Source organism: Mustelus asterias, chromosome 13, assembly GCF_964213995.1.
Source record: "Mustelus asterias chromosome 13, sMusAst1.hap1.1, whole genome shotgun sequence".
NCBI classification, from domain to species: domain Eukaryota; kingdom Metazoa; phylum Chordata; class Chondrichthyes; order Carcharhiniformes; family Triakidae; genus Mustelus; species Mustelus asterias.
Window position 1 is genome coordinate 31046150 of NC_135813.1, and position 23854 is coordinate 31070003.

Here is a 23854-nt window from a genome sequence, read left to right on the forward strand (position 1 = left end):
CTGAGGGAGAATTTAGCATGGCTATTACACCTAACAAACACATCTTTCGGACTGTGGGAGGAAATCGGAGCATCCGGTGGAAACCCACGCAGACACGGGAAGAACGTGCAAACTCCACACAGAGAGTGACCCAAGTCAGGAATTGAACCCGGGTCCCCAGCGCTGTGAGACAGCAGTGCTAGCCACTGTGCCGCATACTCCTATGACATACTGTATAGACAATCTGAACAGCATGGTATTGCTGATGCACTTTCAAGGCTGTCTCTCCCTGAAGGAACGGATGTTCCTGATTGGCATTTGAAAATTGTATATTTTCACCGAGGTAATAAAGTACCTGTATCAGTGACCCAGGTTCAAAACGCCACAAGAAATGACCCAGTCTTAAGTCACGTAATGGATTTAGTCTTACGAGGGAAGATTATTCATAGGAATCAGCCTGATTTGAGTCTCTACTTGTCAAGGAAGTGGGAGTTGTCCATAATGGACGTAAGACTTTGGGTGGAAGACTTTTGTGGGGTATGAGAGTGTTAATTCCTCCCACTTTACGTAGGAAGGTGCGAGATCAAGGGTACACAGGTATGGTGCAGATGAAAGAGATTGCCAGGAGCTATTTTTGATGGCCAGGTGTTGACTCCCAGATCGAGGTGAAGGCACGTGCTTGTGAATCCTGTGCACAGCCATTGCTGCCCCTTCACCCATGTGAATGGCCTGAACTCCTTGGCAAAGGATCTATGTGGAATTTGCAGGTCCGGTGGAAGGGAAAATGCTTTTGGTAGTTGTTGATATCCACTCAAAATGGTCAGACATGGCAATTATGAAGTTGGTGTCTGCAGAGGCGACTATAGAGTGACTCAGTAAATTGGTTGCTCATTTTGGAAGCCCTGATCAAATAGTGAAAGACAACGGGCCATAGTTTGTGGCAAAGGATTTGTGGACTTCTTCAATCATCAAGGAGTTCTGCAGGTGAAGTTGGCTCCATATCACCCTGCAACAAATGACCAGGCCAAAAACATTGTCCAGACTTTAATACAAGCATTGAAGGTTTCCCAAGGGAAAGGGTCCCTTGGAAGGCCAGTGAATTGATTTTTAAGCACATATCGCAACACACCTCATGCAATGACCCAAATTTCCCTGGTGCCATTGGTGTTTGGCCGCAGATTGAGGACCACTTTTGACTTGATGTGGCCAGAGGAGACATGAGAAGTGGTAACAAGGAACCAAGAAGGGCAGATAGCGCAAAGAGAGGGAAAGGCAAAGACGTTCAAGAAGGGAAAACTGTGTTGGCGAGGAACTACATGGTGGGGGGAAAATAGGTCCCTGCAACAGTGGTGGCCCAGATGGGGCCAATGTCATACATAATTGACACCCAGGATAAAGGGGTCTGGAGAAGGCACACGGATCTGCTAGTGGTCCCACATCAAAGCAGGGAAGTCCTCCCTGACACACAATTGTTGCACCATGAACCTAAGGAACTGACGAGTTTTGTGCTCCTGAAACTGAGGGAGCTCTGACCAGAGAGGGAACGTTAGCAGAAGTTGCTGATGTCAGAAACCAGGTTAGAGTGGAAGATTGAGAGCTTCTGGAAATGCGGGGAAGAATGCCCGAGAAGAGCCAGGTGGCAATGAAATGGTCAATCAGGAACTGTCATCTTCCAGATAGACTGATTTTGTCTATGTAGACTTTCAATGAACGTTGATATTGCATTTCAAAGTTGATGTTCATGTTTTTGTATGTAGTTAAATTTTTATTTATATAATTGTTTTAATAATGTATATATGTTATATGGGGGAAGAGGGGATGATATATGTTGGGGGCATGCCCCTTTAAGAGGACAGGTCAGGTGTCCTGGGACTCAAGCTCCACCCTGGGTGTGTTAATAAACTTGTTCCAATTAGTTTTGCTAACTGATTTTGAAGAGGAATTTACATCTATTGGGGTACTGCTTAAATTGCTAGCAGTTGAGAATTATTCTTTGTCATGTTTAAGCATTTCAATTGGTTAAGGTTATGCTAAATTGTTTTGTTATATTTTAACGGTGTTGTTAAATAAAGTTGGTTTTAATAAAAGCTTCCGAGTGGATCAATAGAATCATACATGGAGCTGAACACCTTATGCTCAAACTAATTTTAAAATCAAATGTAGTTGGGGTCTGGGCTAACTTCATAATATATCTTGGAGTTTTTGATCTGGTTCCTAATGCAATTACACATGATTCTGACTCCCCTTTGGCTATTTTCATTGATTTCATTTGTACCATATACAGATAGCCTCCCAAGAAAGTCGAGGCATTGGTGGGCTTTCTTAACTATAATGTCAGCATGGAGGAACCAGGACAGATTGTTGCTGATCTGGACACTGAGAAACTTGAAGCTCTTGACCATTTCCACTTCACCCCTTTGATGTAGACAGGGGCATGTCATCCACTCCTCTTCCTGAAGTTGATGGCTATCTCCTTTGTCTTACTAACATTGAGGGAGAGATTGTTGTTGTTGCACCATTTCATCAGATTCTCTATCTCTTTCCTGTACTCCATCTCATCATTGTTTGAGATTCGGCCCACAACGGTGGTATCATCAGCTAACATCAAAATGGAGTTGGAGCAGAATTTGGCATCAGTCATAAGGAGATTAATAAATAAGTGTTGGTTCATGATTTTTTAATAATTGCTAAAAGTTAGGGTTAATCCATTCACTCATTCAGTCTCCTCTGCTCTACCAAGGAAATGGGCAAACATTAAGTCACGTATGTTTCAGCTACTGACTAGAACCTTGTTGTGGTCTCATCAATGCCCTGCAAAACTGAAGCATAACTATTCTTAACTTTTATGTTTAATTCCTCTCGTATTTAAGGATAGCATTCCATTAGCCTTCTTGATTGAGTGCTGTAACTGCATACTAACTTTTTGTGACACATGCACGAGAACACCTAGATTCTTCAGCACTTCGGAATTCTGCAATTGTTCTCAATTTAAATAATACTTTATTCTTCCTGCCAAAGTGGATAACTTCACATTTTGCTGCACTCTACTCCATTTTTGCTCACTCACTCAACTATCTATATTCGTCTGCAAACTCCTCATGTGTTCTTCACAACATACTTTCCTACCCATCTTTGTGTCATCTGCAAATTTAGCTACCATCCCTTTGCTCCCCTCATCTAAATCATTGATGTAAATTGTAAAAAGTTGAAGCCTCAATCAGTCCTCTACGGACTCCACTTGTCACATCCTGCCAATCGGACAAAGATGCACTGATGCATAGTCACTGTTTTCTGCCAGCCCGCCAATCTTCTATCTGTGGTAATATGTTACCCCTCCCCTTACATTCAGAAAATATTTTGACATTTATTCCCAGGAGCCATTTGATGACATAAAAGCTTGTACTAGATTTTCAGTCTGCAGTTTAATTGTAACACAAACTCAGCTTTGAGAATGTAACAAGCCAATTTTGTTGGTTTATGATCCTGCATCTAAATGTATTTCTTCTGTCATGGCAATTTCAGGTCAGCATTTATTATATAGCCTGACATTGTGCTTACAGCTGTCTAATATATTTTCAAATCTGTCATGCAGCCATTGGCTTACATATCCTCTGATCTTTTTTCAATAACTCAAAATTTCAGGGCTTTGTGCCATTGAACATTATGCCTCTGTACATTATAATCAATAATTTTCTCTACTTATCATCCAATCCTAGCCATTGTCTTGCTGATTAATGCATTCATCAACATGTAACAATCACTCTTCATAGGCTCCAACCCACTTATAACGAAATCCATGAATTACAGCATCGTGATTTGCTCTATGGCTCCTCTGTCGACTGGCTTTTAGCCACATTCTGGTTTCTTTTCCTTTCCCTTCACTTGGAACCTCTGTCTCTTCCCTAACACCTCTATCTCCCTCTCTCCCATCCTAACTTCACTTGGGCAACTTGCCTTTTTCATGTCTCATCTATTTGTGCTGATCATTTCTCCTACTGCTGTCCTACCAAGCCTGCCTTCTCGATGCAGCTACATATCTCTTCTACTCCATCTTAGGTATCTGGTTCTTCCAGCCTTCCATTTACCCTCATTGCCGATTCCAAGCAAAAATTCCATTTGAACACCTTCTAAGGGGAACACTGCTCTAATCTCTTCCATCACTGTTTTCCTACTGACCGTATGTCTGGTGGTCATCTAGCATTATTCTTCTAATATTGCCAACAAAAAACTTCTGTTTGTGAATGAGGGCCTTGCCACTTGCAGCCGGATAGCAGGTAAGAGTTTTGGTGTCTGGTGCCTGACAGGAACTTTGCTTGCAGCTGCTAGACCTAAACTACCCCAGAGGTGAATCACCCCTTACCTCACCCAAATTGCTGCACTAACACTGTGTCTGATATTGTCAAGGGCATTTTTGACATCTCTTTCCACTCCTTAGGCACCTTTTCCTTTTACAAACTTCTTCCTTTCATCTCTCCTTGTAAGATTGTCATCATCCATCACTCTGGAAGCCACACCATTCCCCTGGCTAAATTGGATTCTTTCCTCTCTCGGCAATTGAGCAACTTATCTTCCTACCTTGGTACACTTTGTTCACTCCCCTTTAATTTCTCTGTGCTCTATCAACATGCTTTGTATCAACGCCCCCATTCGTAATCTTACCAGTCCATCATAATTTTATGTGGCCTCATTAACTTGGGGATTTTGATTCCTGATAGGAAAGAAATAATTTGTATTTACATAAGCTACAAATTTGCCAAGAATTACTTTTGTTGTTGCTTTTGTTATGCAAATGCAGCAGCCAACTTGCGTAGAAAGAATCCTTTATTTATTAAATAAATAAGTAGGCGCACGTCAACACTGCAATGAGGTTACTGTGAAAAATACCCTTATCGCCACATTCCAATGCCTCATCATCAACACATGAGTTTTCAGTTATCTGCAATCACTTCCACATCTCCCTCTGCATCCATTTCCCCAACATCACTAATCTCACCATCAGTAAGAAAAACAACCCTCCTTCACTCTCATGACTAATTATTTCCAGGCCATGGCTGCTTACCATCAAAGCTATGATGTGGAGATGTCGGCGTTGCACTGGGGTAAACACAGCTGCTTTGATGGTAAACACAGTCAGAAGTTTAACAACACTAGGTTAAAGTCCAACAGGTTTATTTGGTAGCAAAAGCCACCTGTTGTTAAACTTCTTACTGTGTTTACCATCAAAGCACCATTCCTACTGTTGACCTGCTCAACAGCTCTTTTGGTTCTGCCTTCAACAAGCAGCCCAAGACGAAGAGACAGAATTTATTTTGAGCTGGTCCATGTTTGCGGGAGCCACTGCAACTCTGAAGCATTGGAAGTCAGATTGTAATGATTATGATGGCCCATGTGCTTGTGACGGGAAAAAACACTTAGCTTATGTTGGGGTGGTGGTTCCTTTAAGAATAAATTTCTCTGGAAAATTACTTGTTCACCACCAGTGGCATCATGCCATCAGTTTCCAGGAGGTAATTATGCAATTGCAAGCCTGTGCTTGTGCATAATGATGTGGAGATGCCGGCGTTGGACTGGGGTGAACACAGTAAGAGTTTTAACAACACCAGGTTAAAGTCCAACAGGTTTATTTGGTAGCAAATGCCATTAGCTTTCGGAGCGCTGCTCCTTCGTCAGATGCTCCATCTGACGAAGGAGCAGCGCTCCAAAAGCTAATGGCATTTGCTACCAAATAAACCTGTTGGACTTTAACCTGGTGCTGTTAAAACTCTTACTTGTGCATGATATCAGGCTTGCAATTTGCATCTTTACTATGCAGAATGCATATGATTTTCATGCTAAAAGCAAAATACTGTGGATGCTGGGAATCTGAAATAAAGTAAGAAGTTTCACAACACCAGGTTAAAGTCCAACTGGTTTATTTGGTAGCAAATTGGTAGTTATTTGGTAGTTAACCTGATGTTGTGAGACTTCTTACTGTGCTTGCCCCAGTCCAACGCTGGCATCTCCACAATCTGAAATAAAAACAGCAGATGCAGGAAAAACTCAGCAAGTCTGGCAGCATCTGTGGAAAAAGAAGCAGAGTTAACATTTTGAGTGCATGTGACTTTTAACGAGTCATACGGACTCAAAATGTTAACTCTGATTCTCTTGCCACAGATATTGCCAGACCCGCTGAGCGTTTCTAGCATTTCCTGTTTTTATTTCAGTTTCAAGGTAGTCCAACCTCCTGCTATATCCAGTGAGCTGCCAACACTGCATAGGTCCCATCCCCTGCCGGGAAAATGCCAGTGTCCTCAGAAAATTCTTGCTAATTGCTTCACTAAGAACCTCAATTAGTTGCCCCTTGCTGCCAGCTAAGTTGCCTTCAGTGCCCAGAAGGTTCCTCCTGCTAAAATGGAGAGCAATTAGGGATGGGCAATAAATGCTATCCTAGCCAGCGACACCCACATACCATAAATTATTTTTTATGAAGTGGGAGGAGCTGCGGATATGTTGACATTCAGGTCTGACCTCATTTTTCTAATTTTCATTGTGTCACAACCCTTCACCACCCAACCCACAACCTCTCCTCAAAAGGCCTGGTAAAATTCCACCCATTGTCTCCTTTGCCAACTGGTTAGCCATGGATCCCAAAAATCAGACAAACTCACTGTTTGGCGAGATATTGTAAAATGAACCAGAAGAGTTAGTTGCATAAAGAAGGGCATTATCAGCATTGAACTATATTTTACATTCAGCTTCTTCAGCTTGTACTTTGTAGAGGACCAAACTTGTTCTGACGCTGTCTGATTTTTGGGATCCATGCTTAACCTGCTGGCAGAGGAGACAATGGGTGGAATTTTACAACCCATGGAGGAGAGGTTAGGGTTGGGTGGTGAAGGGTTGTGTTGCAATGAAAATTAGAAAAATGTAGTCAACCCGAATGTTAATATATTTGCACCTCCTCCCACTTCTTAAAAATAATTTATGGTACGTGGGCATCACTGGCTAGAGGAGTTATTTCCTGCTGTTCCGACCAATATTCATCGTTCAATCAACATCACAAAAACAGATTTTCTGGTCATGTCTCATTGCTGTTTGAGGAAAGTTGCCGTGCGAAAATTGGCTGCTGTGTTTCCAACATTGCAAAAGTGAGTACAATTCAAAAGGCACTTCATTGGCAGTAAAGTGCTTCGAGACATCTGGCAATTGTGAAAATATAAATGCAATTCTCTTTTTATTTTTCTTTCTCTTGTTTATATCCACCATTTCCTTCATTTCCCCATTGGAGGTTTTCTCTTTGGCCATCTGGGCACTAAACTCAACAACAGACCTTTTCAGATATTTTTGCCTCTCCACTTTTCTCTCTCTCCCTCCTTTCAGATGCTGCTTAAAACCTACCTCAGTGACCAAAGATTTGGCCACTTGTCCTTAGGACTCCTTCCCAGGTTCTATGTCAATTTGTGTCTCATTCCAATGCTGTGAAGGAGCTTTACAACAAAAAGACATTATGTAATGCAAGTTGCTGTTGTTTTGGGGGAATGTAGACATTATACCACAGAATTTTGTTGGCATGAATCCAAATCCTGCACAGTGGTTAGCACTGCTTCCTCACAGTGCCAGGGACCCAGGCTCAATTCCAGTCTTGGGTGACTGTGTGGAGTTTGCACATTCTCCCCGTGTCTGTGTGGGTTTCCTCCGGGTGCTCCATTTCCTCCCACAGTCCAAAGATGTGCAAATTAAGTGGATTGGCTCTACTAAATTGCCCCTTAGTGTCCCAAGGTGTGTAGTTTAGGGGGATTACAGGGTAATAAAGTGGGGTTATGGGGATAGGGCCTGGGTAAGATACACTGTTGGAGAATCGGTGCAGACTCGATGGGGCCAAATGGCCTCCTTCTGCCCTGTAGCAATTCTATGATTCTAATCTATTAACACAGATCCACCAACCTCAGGTCTCCCATAGTAATCTTTCACCAAATCCTGCGTTAGGTGGTGGAATTTGAATTCCATAAAAATATCTGGAATTAAGAATCTACTGATGACCATGAAACCATTGTCCATTGTCGGAAAACCCCATCTAGTTCACGAATATTCTTCAGAGAAGGAAATCTGCTGTCCTTACTTGGTCTGGGCTACATATGACTCTAGAGCCACAGCAATGTGGTTGACTCTCAACTGCCCATGGGCAACTAGGTATGGGCAATAAATGGCCAACCAGCGACGCCCATGTCATAGAATCATACAGCACAGTAGAGGCCCTTCGGCCCATCAAGTTCGCAATGGCACATTAGAAACACCTGAACTCCCAAGTAACCCCATCTGCCAGTACTTGGTCCATGAATGGATAAAAATAACCTTGAAGAATGATGGTTAAGGGGACAATGCCAGTTGGGATAGGGGAAAAGATACATTTTAGTATGAATGGAAATTTATTTTTTAAACTTTAAAGTTTGTATATTAGTGTCACAAGTAGGCTTACATTAACACTGCAACAAGTTAATGTGAAAATCCCCTAGTTGCCACACTCCTGCGCCTGTTCCCATCGAGGGGGAATTTAGTATGGTCAATGCTCCTAACCAGCACGTCTTTCGAATGGATATAAAGGATAGAAGATAGAGAATGGAAGACAAAAGCGTAGACTTTCCTGACCTTATAGATGTTTGTATTTGGGTTTTATCTTTGTTGTATTCTATTTGTAGATGTTGTTTGATAATAAATAAACACGTGTATTTTGGGTTGAGGGCGTTCCTGGATGTGTCTCTGACTGGCTCCGCAAGTACAGCCCTGTCGCTGTGTGTGTGACATGCGCTGAATCCTGCGATCTTGACCCTGCTCTTGCGGAACGGTCGCAGACAAGCTGAGCCGGGGAGTTTCTAGGACAACCTCGCAGGGCAGCCGGGGAAATGCGGCGCGCTGACATCGCGGCTGAGCAGAGTTCCTCCCCGGGCAACCGTGTGAAATAACCAACCTTCTGCTACATGGGACCCAGGCACCTGCTGCAATGCACCCTGTCCGAAAAAGCTTTGTGATGTGGGACTGAACTGGGAGGTGATCGGAAAGAGTTTGCCACCGCGGACGTTTGAAAGCGAGATTGGACTCCACTTACAGCGAGGAGACAGTGGGGGAGGTATCTCTTCCCAGCCGCTTGCCACTGTGACTGCACCTTTCCTCATACAACTTGCCAACCAGGGTAGGTTAACAATCCAGCTTTCGACTTGGGTACAGTGCTGACAAACCTGCTTTCCAAGTGCTGTGTTTTTCTTAATGTTTACACCATCGCCTCCAGTCTTTGAAGGATTTCTATTTTAAACTGCAATGGCTGGGGGGGGGGGGGGGGGGAGGGGATGGAATAAAGTTTTCGTGTCATTAGAACTATAAAACGATGTGTAGTTTTACAGTGCAGTTACAGCAAAGTCTCTCTGCAATAATGATCAGGATTAATCGCCTTATATCAATGTCTTGTTAACTACGGGAGCGCAGCTAGTGAAACTTATTGGAGCCAGGTCTCCAGTTAAAGTTAAAGACGCTACTTAAATGCAAATTTGTTGTTGTGTAAATTACAAGAACAACTAGGCATCTGTGCAACCTTCAATGCAATGCCTGCTCAGTCAATAAATGAGCAGAGGAGCATAGGAATTAGGAGCAGAATTAGACAAATTCAGCCCTTCGAGTCTGCTCCGCCATTCAATAAGATCTTAGCTGATCTCTTCCCCGGTCTCAAAGCTACCTCCCCTCCTGTTCCCCATATCCCTCTTTCCCTTTTTTGGTCAGAAATATATCTATCCCCTTCTTGAAACCATTCAACAAATAGACCCAACATGAAGGTTGTGCAGTGACTAGAAATCCAATTGCAAATTCTTTCTCTACAGATTAATGTCTAACATTTTGCCTGGATCATTAATGATGGTATAATTTCATCACTTTAAGAAAAATAATATTAATATTGCCCAGAGAATACCAGCAGATTGAAGGTGCCAGTTGTATACGGCCTCTTTTGAATGTTTCAATTCACAGCAGTAGCCTATGCCAGTCTGTGTCTGAGTATGCTATTATGCAGTTGCCACATGTTGCTCAGGTCAATGACGGGACTTTGGCAAATCATATTTCAAATCTGTGACAGGATTATCTCCCCTGCTTCTGCTCAGCTGCTGCTGAAACCCTCATCCTTGCCTTCTGTTAGCTTTAGACTTGACCCCAAAGCTCTCCAGGTTGGATTCACATCATCCGCCCTCCTTAAACTCAAGATCACCCAAATCTCACAGCAAGATCCATTCACCATCATCTCGCTGACCTGTAATTGGTGACTGAAAGAGCAAAGCCCTGACTTTCAGATCCTCGTCCTTGTTTTCAAATCCAATCACAGTATCACCTCCTCCTTATCTTTGTAATCACCAGTCTACAACCCTCCAAAACATCTGTGCCCTCCAATTCCAGCCTCTTTGTGGTCCCCAGTTGTAATTGTTGGTGGCCAGACCTCAGCTTCTGAGGACCTGAGCTTCGGAATTCCATCTGTAAACCTCTGTTTCCCACTTGTAAGAAACATTTAAAACCTACCTCTTTGACAAAGCTCTTGGTCATTTCCCCCAATGACTTTTTACGTGGCTGGTGTTACGTTTTGTTGGACAATGTTCCTGCAAAGCACCTTGGGATGTTTTACTGTGTCAAAGGTGCTACAAGATGTGGAGGTGCGGGCATTGGACTGGGGTGGGCACAGTAAGAAGTCTCACAACACCAGGTTAAATCACGAGCTCCTCATTCCTCACTCACTTGAGGAAGGAGCAGTGCACCGAAAGCTTGTGATTCCAAATAAACCTGTTGGACTTTAACCTGGTGCTGTGAGACTTCTTAATATAAATACAAGTTGCCGTTGCTGTTTGATACCAAGACAACACAGGAGACGTTACGATTCTGCAGCTACAAAGAAACATCATTTTTACAATGGGATTTGTGTCAGTTAACAGTTTCTGAACCCCTCTAAAACTGGATTAATGGCAATGCTAATTTCTTAAAGTACGCAAATGTACACAGAATACAAACCAACACTCACTCCAAATTCATGATTGGCATCTGTCAGGGGCCAGTCGGGTATTCTGTGAATCAATCTATACATTATTTCAACAATGCACTCCCAGCACAACTTATAAAGGACTTCTGCTACTGCAGTGTCATTTCTGTTACCTCAGATGCTGTTCTTGTGGCCTCTTGGGAAAGATTGTTGTGGTTCTAATTAGCATAGAATTCAAAGACACTTTTGTTCTCAGCTTCTCCACTATGAGCTGTTCAGTGTTGCTTACATTTTGGATCTTTCTTAGCTGTTGGAGCAGAGACCAGAACCCTGTGAGTCCAGAGGATGATTCGAATCCACATCACTAAGGTGAAATCATAGTTACACAATCCCTCAGATATCCTGCATTGATGTCAATGACACATGTAGGGATTAGCAAAATAATGGCGAGTTTACATTGTGTAGAGCCTTATTACCTCCTTGTATTGTGAAATCTGCCCTGTTCAAATTATCGGGTGATTTTCAGAGCGTCAGTGGCAATTCAAAATTGTGTGACTTGGTGGAAAGTTGCATGCGGCATTTGTCTCTTTACTTTTGCGATCGTAAATCTTCCCTGCTGTCAGGAGATAGATTTGATACGCCAACAACATGAAGACCACACTGAGCGCTCAACCCACCATTGGCCAGAGTAATTGTGCGACAGAGTCCAGGAGTAATAACAGCATTTATTTAGGCAGGTGGCCAATCGACATTGTGCCTTGAGTGTTTATATAACTGCCTCATGAAGGGGTAATCAGTGTTACAGTAGCGTTAGTACCACATCATTTATATTTACAATTCTGCAGCTAAAGCAACTTAGTGACAGTACTGTGATACAACGTAGCATAATATTAACACTTGCAAGATCAATATTGTTACGGTTGTGTCATAGGCCCAAATGGCTTATTGTCAGATGGACATTACCTTATTAAAAAAGCGACATGGAATGTCAACACTGCTCCAAGGGAGTCCGATGACTTATTTTGTGGTTGCTGTACAGACAGCGACAGACAAGTCTGACCATATCTCTGGGAAGCTACTTAAAATGCAAATGGCTTTCTCCAGATACTGGTTAACTACACCTCACCATTACAATGGATGAAATTTAAAATGAAACTAGACCTGCCAGGCCAATGAAGATAGAATTTCAAATAAAGCCATTCAGCGGGACAATCATTGCTGGAATGTTGATGGGATAACAGCTATTCCCCCATTGTTAGTCAATGACATCAGTTTCAACCAATTGTGTGCACAATATAATGTATGGATACTGTCATCACATGTTTGGCTGAAGAGAGAGAGGCAATACAGTAGGGCAGTGAAGCAAGTCAGTCTGGGGTGATATCAGTGTGAATTCATCACCAGATACATGGCCACCATTTGTCTTTAGTGCACTAATACAGAATCTTTCAGGCCTGCAACTTTTCAACTACCATCATAGAATCGTCATAGAATCACAGAATCCCTACAGTGCAAAAGAGGCCATTTGGTCCATTGAGTCTGCACTGACTCTCTCTCAGAGTATCTTACCCAGGCCCCCTCCTCCACCCTATCCCCATAACCCACACATTTCCCATGGCTAATCCATCTAACCTACACATCGTGGAACAATGGGGGCAATTTAACATGGCCAATCCACCTAACCTGCACAATTTTAGACTGTAAGAAGAAACTAGAGCACCCAGAGGAAACCCACGCAGATACACAGAGAACATGCAAACACCACACAGAGAGTGACCCGAGGCCGGAATTGAACCCGGGTTCCTGATGCTGTGAGGCAGCAATGCTAATCACTGTGCCACCATGCCGCCCATATTAATAATAAGTTACTTGATCTTTATTCTTTCTGATGCAACAATCAATTGTACCATTTGTGTATTTTAGAAATTGTATTGCCACGGAATTTAACATTCAGCTAATTATTAATTCCTCTACAAAAATTGTATACCTACAAAGGAAAATTCTTTAAATGTCAGAGGCTGTAAAGAGAATTTAAAAAAAATTGAAATGCTTATGAAGCTGCATATATGGACTTACAGTCACCAAATATTACCTGATATAGTTTTGGGGTCTCCTTGTTTGAGGAAGGTTGTGGTGACATTGGAGGCAGTTCAGAGGAGGTTCACCAGATTGATTCCAGGGATGAAAGGGTTGGCATATGAGGGACGATTAAACAGTTTAGGCTTGTACTCACTAGAGTTTAGAAGGATGAGAGGGGATCTGATCGAGGTGTATAAAATTTTCAAAGGGATCGATAAAGTAAATGTAGACCAAATGTTTCCTTTTATGAGGCAATATAGAACAAGAGGTCACAGGTATAGGTTGAGAGATGGTAGATTTAAAACTGAGATGAGGAGGAACTACTTCGCGCAGAGGGTAGTGAATTTGTGGAATTCGCTGCCCCATAGCGTGGTGGAGTCTGAATTTGTTGAATGGTTTCAAGAAGGAAATAGATATTTCCTCGACTAAAAAGAGGGATAGCGAGATATGGGGAACAGGTGGGGAGGTGGATTTGAGACCAGGGAGAGGTCAGCCATAATCTGATTGAATAGCAGAGCAAGCTCGAAGGGCTGAATTTGCCTACTTCTGCTCCTAATTCCTATGTTCCTATATGTATGCAACAATGTATTGAAATATTGACACTGCCGTGTCTGAAGTAAAGCTGTAGGTGGAGCTGAAATTTCTTTTTAATGGATACATATTGCAGTCATCACTCATTTAGCTTCTCCAATTTAGAATTTCACAGGCAGAATAGAGCATGACGAATTGCGGGAGAATTGAGTTAGAAAAAAGTTTTTGAAATAACATTACATGAAGGGTGCAATAAGAAACCTAGCACCTGCTTTGTAATATAAGCGAGCAATGAAACCTCGAAACACTGGATGGAAAGGATATTGGCTTTTCGGAATCACCTCATGTAAAGTTATTGAAGAACGCGCATCATCAATCCAAAGCATTTCCTTCTTGCTAAAGTTTCAGGAGAAAGGGGGTTGGTGATTGGGAAAATGCACTCTTAGAATTCTCTACTGCCGCCATTACCTAACTCCATCACAAAGACAACACTGTGTTCTGGGTAACAGGCCTTGCATTCAGCAAAACCAAACAAAAGAGATGTGAAAGCAGAAGGGGGCAAAGAAACTGCTACAGATGAGCTCACCGATCATAGTGATGGGCAGTTTCAAGACAGGAATCTTGGATTGATATAGAGCCGTGATTGACCAAAAACCTACAGCTTTTTTGAATATTGTAGCAGGTTTTCTATTAAGCATAGGACAGAAAGTTACAGACTGGGCAACAGAATAACATGTTAATTAAGTTTGCATTCCCATGCCATCATAGCACCTTCTGGATCATTCACTTTAATCTTTAATACATTTTCAGGATACGATCCCTGAAGGAGTTTTAATGTCAGATGACTTATGCTATAGGAAACAAGCAATCTAGTCATTGCCAATGTGGTATTTCATTTTGACTTTTCAGTAATACCATGAGGATTACATTAGCTGGTGCAATGGCGGAAATTAAACAGATCAACCTCACGTGTTTTTTAAGTATTAAATGAGATGGCCAACTGAGCAGAGATTGCTTTTCTATGGCTCAATCAGTGAATAGCCTGTGGAGATGCCGACGTTGGACTGGGGTAAACACAGTAAGAGTTTTAACAACACCAGGTTAAAGTCCAACAGGTTTATTTGGTAGCAAATGCCATTAGCTTTCGGAGTGCTGCTCCTTTGTCAGATATTACTGAGCCACGGAAACTACGAATCAGGTTAAAACTCTGGTCTGCATTGAATTAGCTGATCTCTAAGAAGGTGAGTGCAAGTACTATAATCCGACTTAGGATGCAGAGGGGAGAAAAAGAATAGCCAAGGCTCACATCTCTGTTGGAAAGAGTGTGAGTGTTCAAGTGAGGACAGGATTGAGTTTAGAAGATCAAAAATTCTGTCAAAACTGATGATAAGGATCACACTAAAGGACTTTATTAAAGTTTTATTTATTATTAGTGTCACAAGTAGGCTTTGCATTAACACTGCTATGAAGTCACTGTGAAAATCCCCTAGTTGCCACACTCCAGTGCCTGTTTGGGTACACTGGGGGAGAATTTAGCATGGCCAATGCACCGAACCAGCAAGTCTTTTGGACTGTGGGACGGAACCGGAGCACCCAGAGGAAACCCACGCAGACACAGGGAGAATGTGCAGACTCCGCACAGACAGTGACTCGTGCCAGCAATCAAACCCAGGTCCCTGGTGTTGTGAGGCAGCAATGTTAACCACTGTGACACAGTGCCGCCTTTGAGCCATCATGCTGCCCTTAATTGAAGTAATGGAAAATGACTTCCCTTTGTAGAGTTTAGGAAGAGTCACAACCTTTAAGAAAGGTGGGGGAAAACTGGGAGTGGATATTACGATTTTTTTGCAGGTGAAATATTCTAGCTTATTCTGGGTTGATGAAATATATTACTTTTCAGTGAAAGTGGAACTCTTTAGCAGAACTGGTAGTCAATTGTGCATGATGCTACTGTTTCAGCCTTAGAGGGGCATTTTTTTTTCACCTACTGATGTAAGCTATTTCTAAATGTTGAAGAGCTGAAGCTAATCCTCCTGAAATGATAAATACTAAGAGAACTCAAATTTTCTGAGTTATTTGCACCATTATTGACAAATCCAGGTGCAAATTTAGGAGTTGTCAGGGCTGCTGGAGGAATTTGTGTGTAGATGAAATTTAAAATGATGGGACTATTAAAAGAAATTATCACAATAGTTGACAAGTACATAAAAGAGCAAATGCATCTCATCAAATAAAGTTAAAGTTTATTTATTAGTCACAAGTAAGGCTTACATTAACATTGCAGTGAAGTTACTGTGAAATTCAGTAACTTCTGTCAAAGTTGAAGGAACAGAGAATAATAGAGTAAGTAAGACTCAAGGTGAAAGAGAAGCAAACCTCATGAGCCAGCATGTAGGCAAGTAATGGAGTAGCCCAGATTCTGACCTATTTTCTAGCTGTTAAAGTGAAGGTGGTGTTATTTAATGTGATGTATGAAAAGGATAATCCGAAGTCCCATTCCATAACATCATCATGATAAACCCACATTGCAGTTTTCTTTAAAGGAGATGAATGCAGACCTCAGTAATAGCTGACTGGTACTGTCACTGGGCAGCACAGTGGCACAGTAGTTAGCATGCTGCCTCACAGTGCCAGGGACCCAGGTTCAATTCCCGCCTCAGGTTACTGCCTGTGTGGAGTTCGCACGTTCTTCCCATGGGTTTCCTCCGGGTGCTCCGATTTCCTCCCACACTCCAAAGATGTGCGGGTTAGGTTGATTGGCCATGCTAAATTGCCCCTTAGTGTCCGGGAGACTAGTAAGTTAAGTACATGGGGTTATGGAGATAGGGCCTGGGTGGGATTGTTGTCGGTGCAGGCTCGATGACCTCCCTCTGCACTGTAGGGATTCTGTGATATGATGATTGCAGCTCTCTCCTACACGTTAGCAGCAAAAATCTTTAAAACAGTCCCTAAAACCTTGCCCATAGTTTTTAGTCACCCTTCTTTGACTTTGTGTCCGTGTATCTCCAATTATATGTGATGCATTACATTAAATGTGCTGCGCGTAAGTGCAAACTGTAATTGATCTGTTCAATGCTCAATGAGCAAGAATCCTTGACATCTGTTTATGTGAACTGTAACCACATTACTTCCGCTGCCTCACAGCATCAGGGACCTGGGTTCGATTCTGGCCTTGGGTGACTATCTGTGCGGAGTCTGCACATTCTCCCTGTGTCTGAGTGGATTTCCTCCGGGTGCTCCGGTTCCCTCCCACAGGTTAGGTGGTGGTAAATAAACAAGATAGGGCAGAGGAGAGGGCCTGAGTGGGATGCTCCCTCAGAGAATGGTAATTGTTAATGCAATGCTATCAACCATTCTGGCTCAATCTCCTTCCTGCGTGTAGTAAATTGTTGTTAGATATTTATAATTTTACATTTTAGAAGTCTTGGTTTTCTTCTTCATTTCTGGATCTCTTTTTCTTTTTCCAAGTGTTCTTTCTCTATCATTATTTCTCCTTGTATATCTCATTTGATTCTAAGTTACCTCCTTCCTTGTTGTTCTGGTTTCTTTCTCAATCCTTAACTCACATTTGTTAAAGGTACATTATAGATTCCATAGTTCACCATCGTCCCATTGCCCTCACGGTGCTGTTAACAGCTCACATTCCAGAAAGTTACAGTGCAAAAACATGGGGCCAGAAAACTCATTGACTTTGTCGGGAGTGGAAGATCCCGCTGGCAGGAGGGGCTGTAAAATTCCACCCCTGCTACCTGAAGGGTGCAGAAAACAATCAAACTAATAATGCATGCTGCCAGTTGTTCTGCTGCGGCAAGATCTGGGCCAATCACAGAGGTGATGGCCTAGTGGTATTATCGCCAGATGATTAATCCAGAAACTCAGTTAATGTTCTGGGGGCTTGGGTTCAAATCCCACCATGGTAGATGGTGGAATTTGAATTCAATAAAAAATATCTAAAATTAAAGATCTACTGATGACCACAAAACCATTGTCGGACAAACTCATCTGGTTCACTAATGTCTTTAGGGAAGGAAATCTGCCATCCTTACCTGGTCGGGCCTACATGTGACTCCAGCACCACAGCAATGTGGTTGACTCTCAACTGCCCTCCAAGGGCAACTTGAGATGGGCAACAAATGCTGGCCTGCCAGTGACACCCATGTCCCACGAATTAATTTTAAAAAATTCAGGATAAAACATGATATACTGGGAGCAATTTCAAAAAATAGCCCAGTGAAAATCTTCCTAGCTCCTTTTAACCATACAGACACTAATGTAACATGTGAGGAGACATTTCTTCACTCAAAGAGTGGTGAGCCTGTGGAATTCATTACCACAGGAAGTAGTTGATGCCAAAACATTGAATGTATTTAAGAGGTGGTTAGATATAGCACTTGGGGCGAATGGGATCAAAGGTTATGAGGAGAAAGCAGGATTAGACTCTTGAGTTGGATGATCAGCCATGATCGTAATGAATGGCGGAGCAGGCTCGAAGGGCCAAATGGCCTCCTCCTGCTCCTATCTTCTATGTTTCTATGTCATATTATTCCAGGAAAGTGATCCCTGTGAGGCAAAGTGAAAAATGCAATGGCCATCAGTTCAAAAAATAAAATTAGAAATTGAGAAAGAATCACAGACGTGGAATGGTGCTCGAACGTTCTATGCCATAATTCAAATGTAATTGCCTTCCTTTGTTGCACAGCAGTCTGTTTTTCACCTCCACATACTTAGGAACTGCCATTGTATTCTCAAAGGTTGATTTGCTGAAGCACCTGCCTCGAGTGAATTGTTTGCTATACGTACGCTATCACATCTCTCTCTCTTGGGAACTATAAGAAGCAACTACTTTTAGACAGCAACCTCGGAACTGTATGGGAACAATTTTTGGAGTTTGTGTCACCAACAGAGAGTCTCAAACATAACAGGTTTTGTTTTGCATCTTCGCGCTGATTACAGTTACCTGGATGCTTGGCAGATAAAGGCACATTTTGGTCCAAAGGGATAGGCATAGTGTTTATTTCTAAATCTGAGAAAAGAATATCCAAGGTAAAATTTCCCAAGAATGGGAAACTGCCACTCTCGGAAAAAAGAACAAAGAAAATTACAGCACAGGAACAGGCCCTTCAACCCTCCAAGCCCTTGCCAACCATGATGCCCTCACTAAAGTGAAAAAAATCTTCTGCCCTTACTGAGACCGTATCCTCTATTCCCTCCCTATTCACGTACCCATCCAGATGCCTCTTAAATGTTGCTAATGTGGCTGCTTCCACCACCTCCTCTGGCAGGCACCCACCACTCTCTGTGAAAAACTTCCCCCGCATATTTCCCTTAAACTTTCCCTCTTTCACCTTGAACTTGTGCCCCCTTGTAATTGAAACTTCCACCCTGGGAAAAATCCTCTGATTATCCACCCTGTCTATGCCTCTCATAATTTTGGAGGCCTCTCATAATTCTGTAGACGTCTATCAGTCTTCCCTCAGCCTCTGTCTTTTCAGTGAAAACAATCCTGGTTTGGTCTGGATTATCCTAATTTCAGGTGTTAATAACATTAAAGCAGTGATTGATTGCCGCTGGTGTTTCAATTTAAATAACTAGGCGGTAAAGGATAGAACTGGAGCCTTATCGTTATACACGTAGAAATTTTAGTTAGAGACACACATTACATATCATTCACCTCTAAATCAATAACCCCACTTTTGACTGATTTATCCATAAGCAAAGGTGAACCCCCAAATGAATGCCCAACACCTGAATAGAATTAACCTCAATTGGTATACAATTAACAAATAATGAAACATTGACTTGATTTCGAAGAAATCATGATCAGGCAGGGGATGAGGCTAGCCCATTGCACTGGGGATGTGCTGACACTTGCGATGATGGTTTGCTCAAGCTAGGGTAGAGTAAAGGATCAGGGTAGCCAATGAGGTCAAACCGAGGCTTTACTTGACACAATTTTTCAAAGCCATCTCGGACTTTTGGCTAAGATGAAGCGTCAGATCAAGCCCGGGAGGGGGTGCAATGCCTCATCCTGTCAGCTTGGATCTTGTTTGATTGAGCCCAAGATGGGATGCAATATCATAAGATCATAAGACATAGGAGCAGAATTAGGCCACTCGGCCTATCGAGTCTGCTCCACCATTCAATCATGGCTGATATTTTTCTCATCCCCATTCACCTGCCTTTGTCCCACAACCTTTGATCTCCATATTAATCAAGAACCTATCTATCTCTGTCTTAAAGACACTCAATGACCTGGCCTCCACAACCTGCGGCAAAGAGTTCCACAGATTCACCACTCTCTGGCTGAAGAAATTCCTCCTCATCTCTGTTTTAAAGGATTGTCCCTTTAGCCTGAGATTGTGCCCTCTGGTTCTAGTTTTTCCTACGAATGGTAACATCCTCTCCATGTCCACTCTATCCAGGTCTCGCAGTATCTTGTAAGTTTCAGTGAGACCCCCCCCTCATCTTTCTAAACTCCAACGTGGACAGACCCAGAGTCCTCAACCATTCCTCAAATGACAAACTCTTCATTCCAGTGATCATTATTGTGAACCTCCTTTGGACCCTTTGCAAGGCCAGCACATCCTTCCTTCGATACGGGGCACAAAACTGCCCACAATACTCCAAATGGGGTATGGCCAGAGCCTTATACAGCCCCAGAAGTACATCCCTGCCTGTATTCTAGCCCTCTCGACATGAATGCCGACATTGAATTTGCCTTCCTAACTGCCGACTGAACCTGTATGTTAACCGTAAGAGAATCTTGTCCAGTCAGTTTGCATCTTGTTTGCCCCTCATATGGGGACCATGATTGGACTTAATTTGAATTGGCTTTCTTGATTAGAATTAAAGTACCAAAAGGTGCCAATAAAAAAAAGTGTTATTAAACCTGAAAATTTTAATTCTCAGAGTCAAGGCGGAGTATTTCAATTTTCTGAGCACACCCAATATCTTGGGAACGAGGCAGTGGGATGCTACAGAGGGGATTTTCACAGTAACTCCATTGCAGTGTTAATGTAAGCCTACTTGTGACTAATAAATAAACTTCTACTTTTTAAACAGGAAGCTGGAAACTTGCTAAATTGTCTTGCACCTCACAAAAACTGTGTTTACAGGGTGGAGTAGCGGCAAATCAAGAGATCATTATTCCATTTACGTTGGTTGTGCAGGGTGGGAGACTGAGCTTTTGCCAAGTCAATCAGTCAGTGGTAATGATTTTTTTTTAATGGTGTTGTGTGCAACAACACTTAACGAAAGTGGAGCTCTCAGAAAATGCTTTCGGACCAGCGAACAATTGAAATGATGGCCCTGTCGGCACTAAATTACACCCCATTAAACAGCTGTTATTACAGAATAAACAAAATTAATATCGAGGCTATTTCAGTGGCCGCTGCCTCTTCTCTGCGGTCAGCACTTTGCAGTGTGAACACGAGAACTGCACCAATTATTTGTGGGGATGATTATTATAATCACACTTACATTCTGCAGAAAAAAACGGGCATCAACCAGAAATAGTAATTTGACAATATAAAGAAAAACGGATAAGTTTATTTGTGCTTAGAGTGGGAAGAACTGATTCATAACTTACATGAAAGCCCACTCCAATGACTCAGCTGGCAAATGTGCTGCCAAGTTTAGAATGAAGCTATGCAGTTAGGTTTTCTGCCACTGCTTGGCATTATTTAATTGCGTTCTATGAGGCCCCACCATGAGGCATACGAGTTTAAAAATTCTTTTCCCCCCTGAATTTAATCCCTGCACTGTGCCATGTTACCTGTTGGCTGAACAGGCACTGGGAACGCCAGACTGGCCGTTCTCTCAACTAGTAGAGGGAAATCATCAGCCGTGGTTTATGCTGTTGGTCATTGTCCGATGACTCTTGCTAGAAGGTGCCTATTTGGAGTCTTTGGATGAAGGAACGGATTGAACTTGCCAGTGATGCCCCACTCCCCATGCCCAGTGTTCAATCATCCTACCTCACTCACTTTCTAGGTTCATGCATAAAGAATGGGCAGAGGGGGGACCAGTGGCTGAGGGTCTACACCTCCTCAGCAGTGCCTACAGGGAGGGAGAGAAAATGGGAAGAGGAAAAAAAACACGGGAATGTCCGAAATTACTTCCTGTGCTGCAAACAGTGATTGTATCTACTCTTAAATCACACCAATCATATTTCTTGCTTCCATTCCTATCTACCTCATTGTAGCCAGTGAGTCATCTGCAATGGCATCTGTTCCAACTCCTGATCACTACTTCTGATGTCCCCAAAAGACCTCTTCTTGCTCCCCTAAATCTCACCTACATTACTTCCCTTGTGACATAATCTGAAAACTGCATCAGTTTCCACCTGGACACAGATGATACTGAGCTCGACCATATCACGTCCTCTCTCGACTCATCCACTTTCAATTTTTGGGCTGCTTGTCTGATATCTAATACTGGATGAGCAGAGATTTCCTCCAGTTAAATATTGAGAACATTTAAGTAATTGGGTGGGATTTGCCCCCCTCCCTTTCCATAGCATATAATGTGGAGGCAGCCTGCCTTTGGTCAATGGCGGGATCTTCCTGTCCTGCCGCTGCCAACGGGACTTCCCATTGTTTGCATTGGGACCAGCAGATCCCGCTGGCAGGAAGGGCTGGAAAATCCCGCCCATTCGCCAGAATTCTACCACCCCGCCCGCCATGAGAATTGGAGCGGGCGAGGGGCGGACAATGGAAATTAACCTCGGGTGGGAATTTCCGGTCTCGCTCGAGCGAGGCTGGAAAATCCTGCCCATTGTCTTTGGTTTGTGTCATCACCACGTTCACCTATTTCCAGCTCTGTAACATACCTGACTCCATCACAGGCTCATCTTATCTGATGATGAAACCCTCATCCATTGCTTTGTTGCATCTAGATTCTGCACACGTGGCCAGCCTCCTAAATTCCACCCTCCATAAACTTGTGGCCATCCAAAATTTTGTTGCCATTGGAAGGAATTTTCCCATCCCACCCACCACACAAATTGGAGCGGGCAGAACACAGACCATACAAATGTCCATTGACTTTGGGTGGGATTTCCCAGCATTGGGCTGCGTGCAGCCAGAAAATCCCATGGGCGGGATTTTATAGCCTCGCTTGTCCCAAAACCGTAAAATCACACCTGAGGTCAACAGGCATTTCCATTGTCTGCCCCTCGCCCACTCTGACTCCATAGCAGGCGGGGCGATAAAATTCTAGCCCATGTCTTTGTTTGCACTGAATAATTCGCTAATGACCCCTATGCTCATTAACTCTCATTGGCTCCTAGTTAAGCCATGCCTCAATATAAAAATTCTTGCCCTTGGTTTCAAATCCCTCCACAACATGCCCCCATCCCTCAACACTGCTAATCTCTACAATCACCTCCTGCTGCATGACCTACCAGGAGATCCGCACTCCGTTAATTCTGGCCTCTTGAGCATATTCGGTTTTATTTGCTCCACCATTGCTCTAAATTCCTTTCTTAAACTACTTCATCTCTCTGCGTTGTCCTTTGAGAAGCTCCTTAGATCCTATTTCTGTGACCAAACATTGGCCTATGTGTCTTAATATCTTTGTGTGAAGCTTGATGCCAAATTCTGCTTTTCATTACTTCAATGAACTTCCTCAGGACATATTACATAAAAGGCGCCTTATAAGTACATGTCAATATATTTTCATGGCTGTTGTGCTGACTTCTTAAAAAATGCTTCTACACAACATGGCAGTTCATGAATTAGTTCTTGATATTTAAAAGGCAGAAACATTGGGGAAATGTAGTTGTTACCAAAGACCTTACACTGGGCAGATTAGCATGGAGACAATACTAAAACATTGATCTTCTTTTGATCAAATTTAATGATTATCAGGAGACCAGACAGTTTTGCAGCCATTGGAGCAAGAACAAATTAATTCTGGTAATGTTAAGAAAGCCCACCAATGCCTCTACTTTCTCAGGAGGCTAAGTAAACTTGGCACGTCAGCTGCGATGCTCACCAACTTTTACAAATGCACCATAGAAAGCATCCTTTCCGGATGTATCACAGCTTGGTATGGCTCCTGCTCTGACCAAGACTGCAAGAAGCTACAAAATGCTGTGAACAAAGCCCAGTCCATCACGCAAACCAGCCTCCCATCCATTGACTCTGTCTACACTTCCCACTGCCTCAGAAAAGCAGCCAGCGCTATCAAGGACCCCATGCACCCTGGACATACTCTCTTCTACCTTCTTCCGTTGGGAAAAAGATGCAAAAGTCTGAGGTCACGTACCAATCGATTCAAGAA

At 42.8% G+C, this 23854-nt stretch overlaps 1 protein-coding gene across 2 annotated transcripts in view; it reads left to right on the forward strand.

The window, feature by feature from the left end:
- Positions 1-7018: 7018 nt before the first annotated feature.
- LOC144502555 (dual specificity testis-specific protein kinase 2) overlaps positions 7019-23854 on the forward strand; it is a 108442-nt gene continuing 91606 nt past the window's right edge. Inside the window, exon 1 of one of the 2 annotated variants that reach the window (XM_078226644.1) lies at positions 7019-7106. The gene's annotated coding sequence lies outside the window, so the exon portion shown is untranslated. Of the gene's footprint in view, positions 7107-8913; positions 9146-23854 lie in introns of those variants that run through there. The other variant, XM_078226645.1, reaches the window with a different exon arrangement.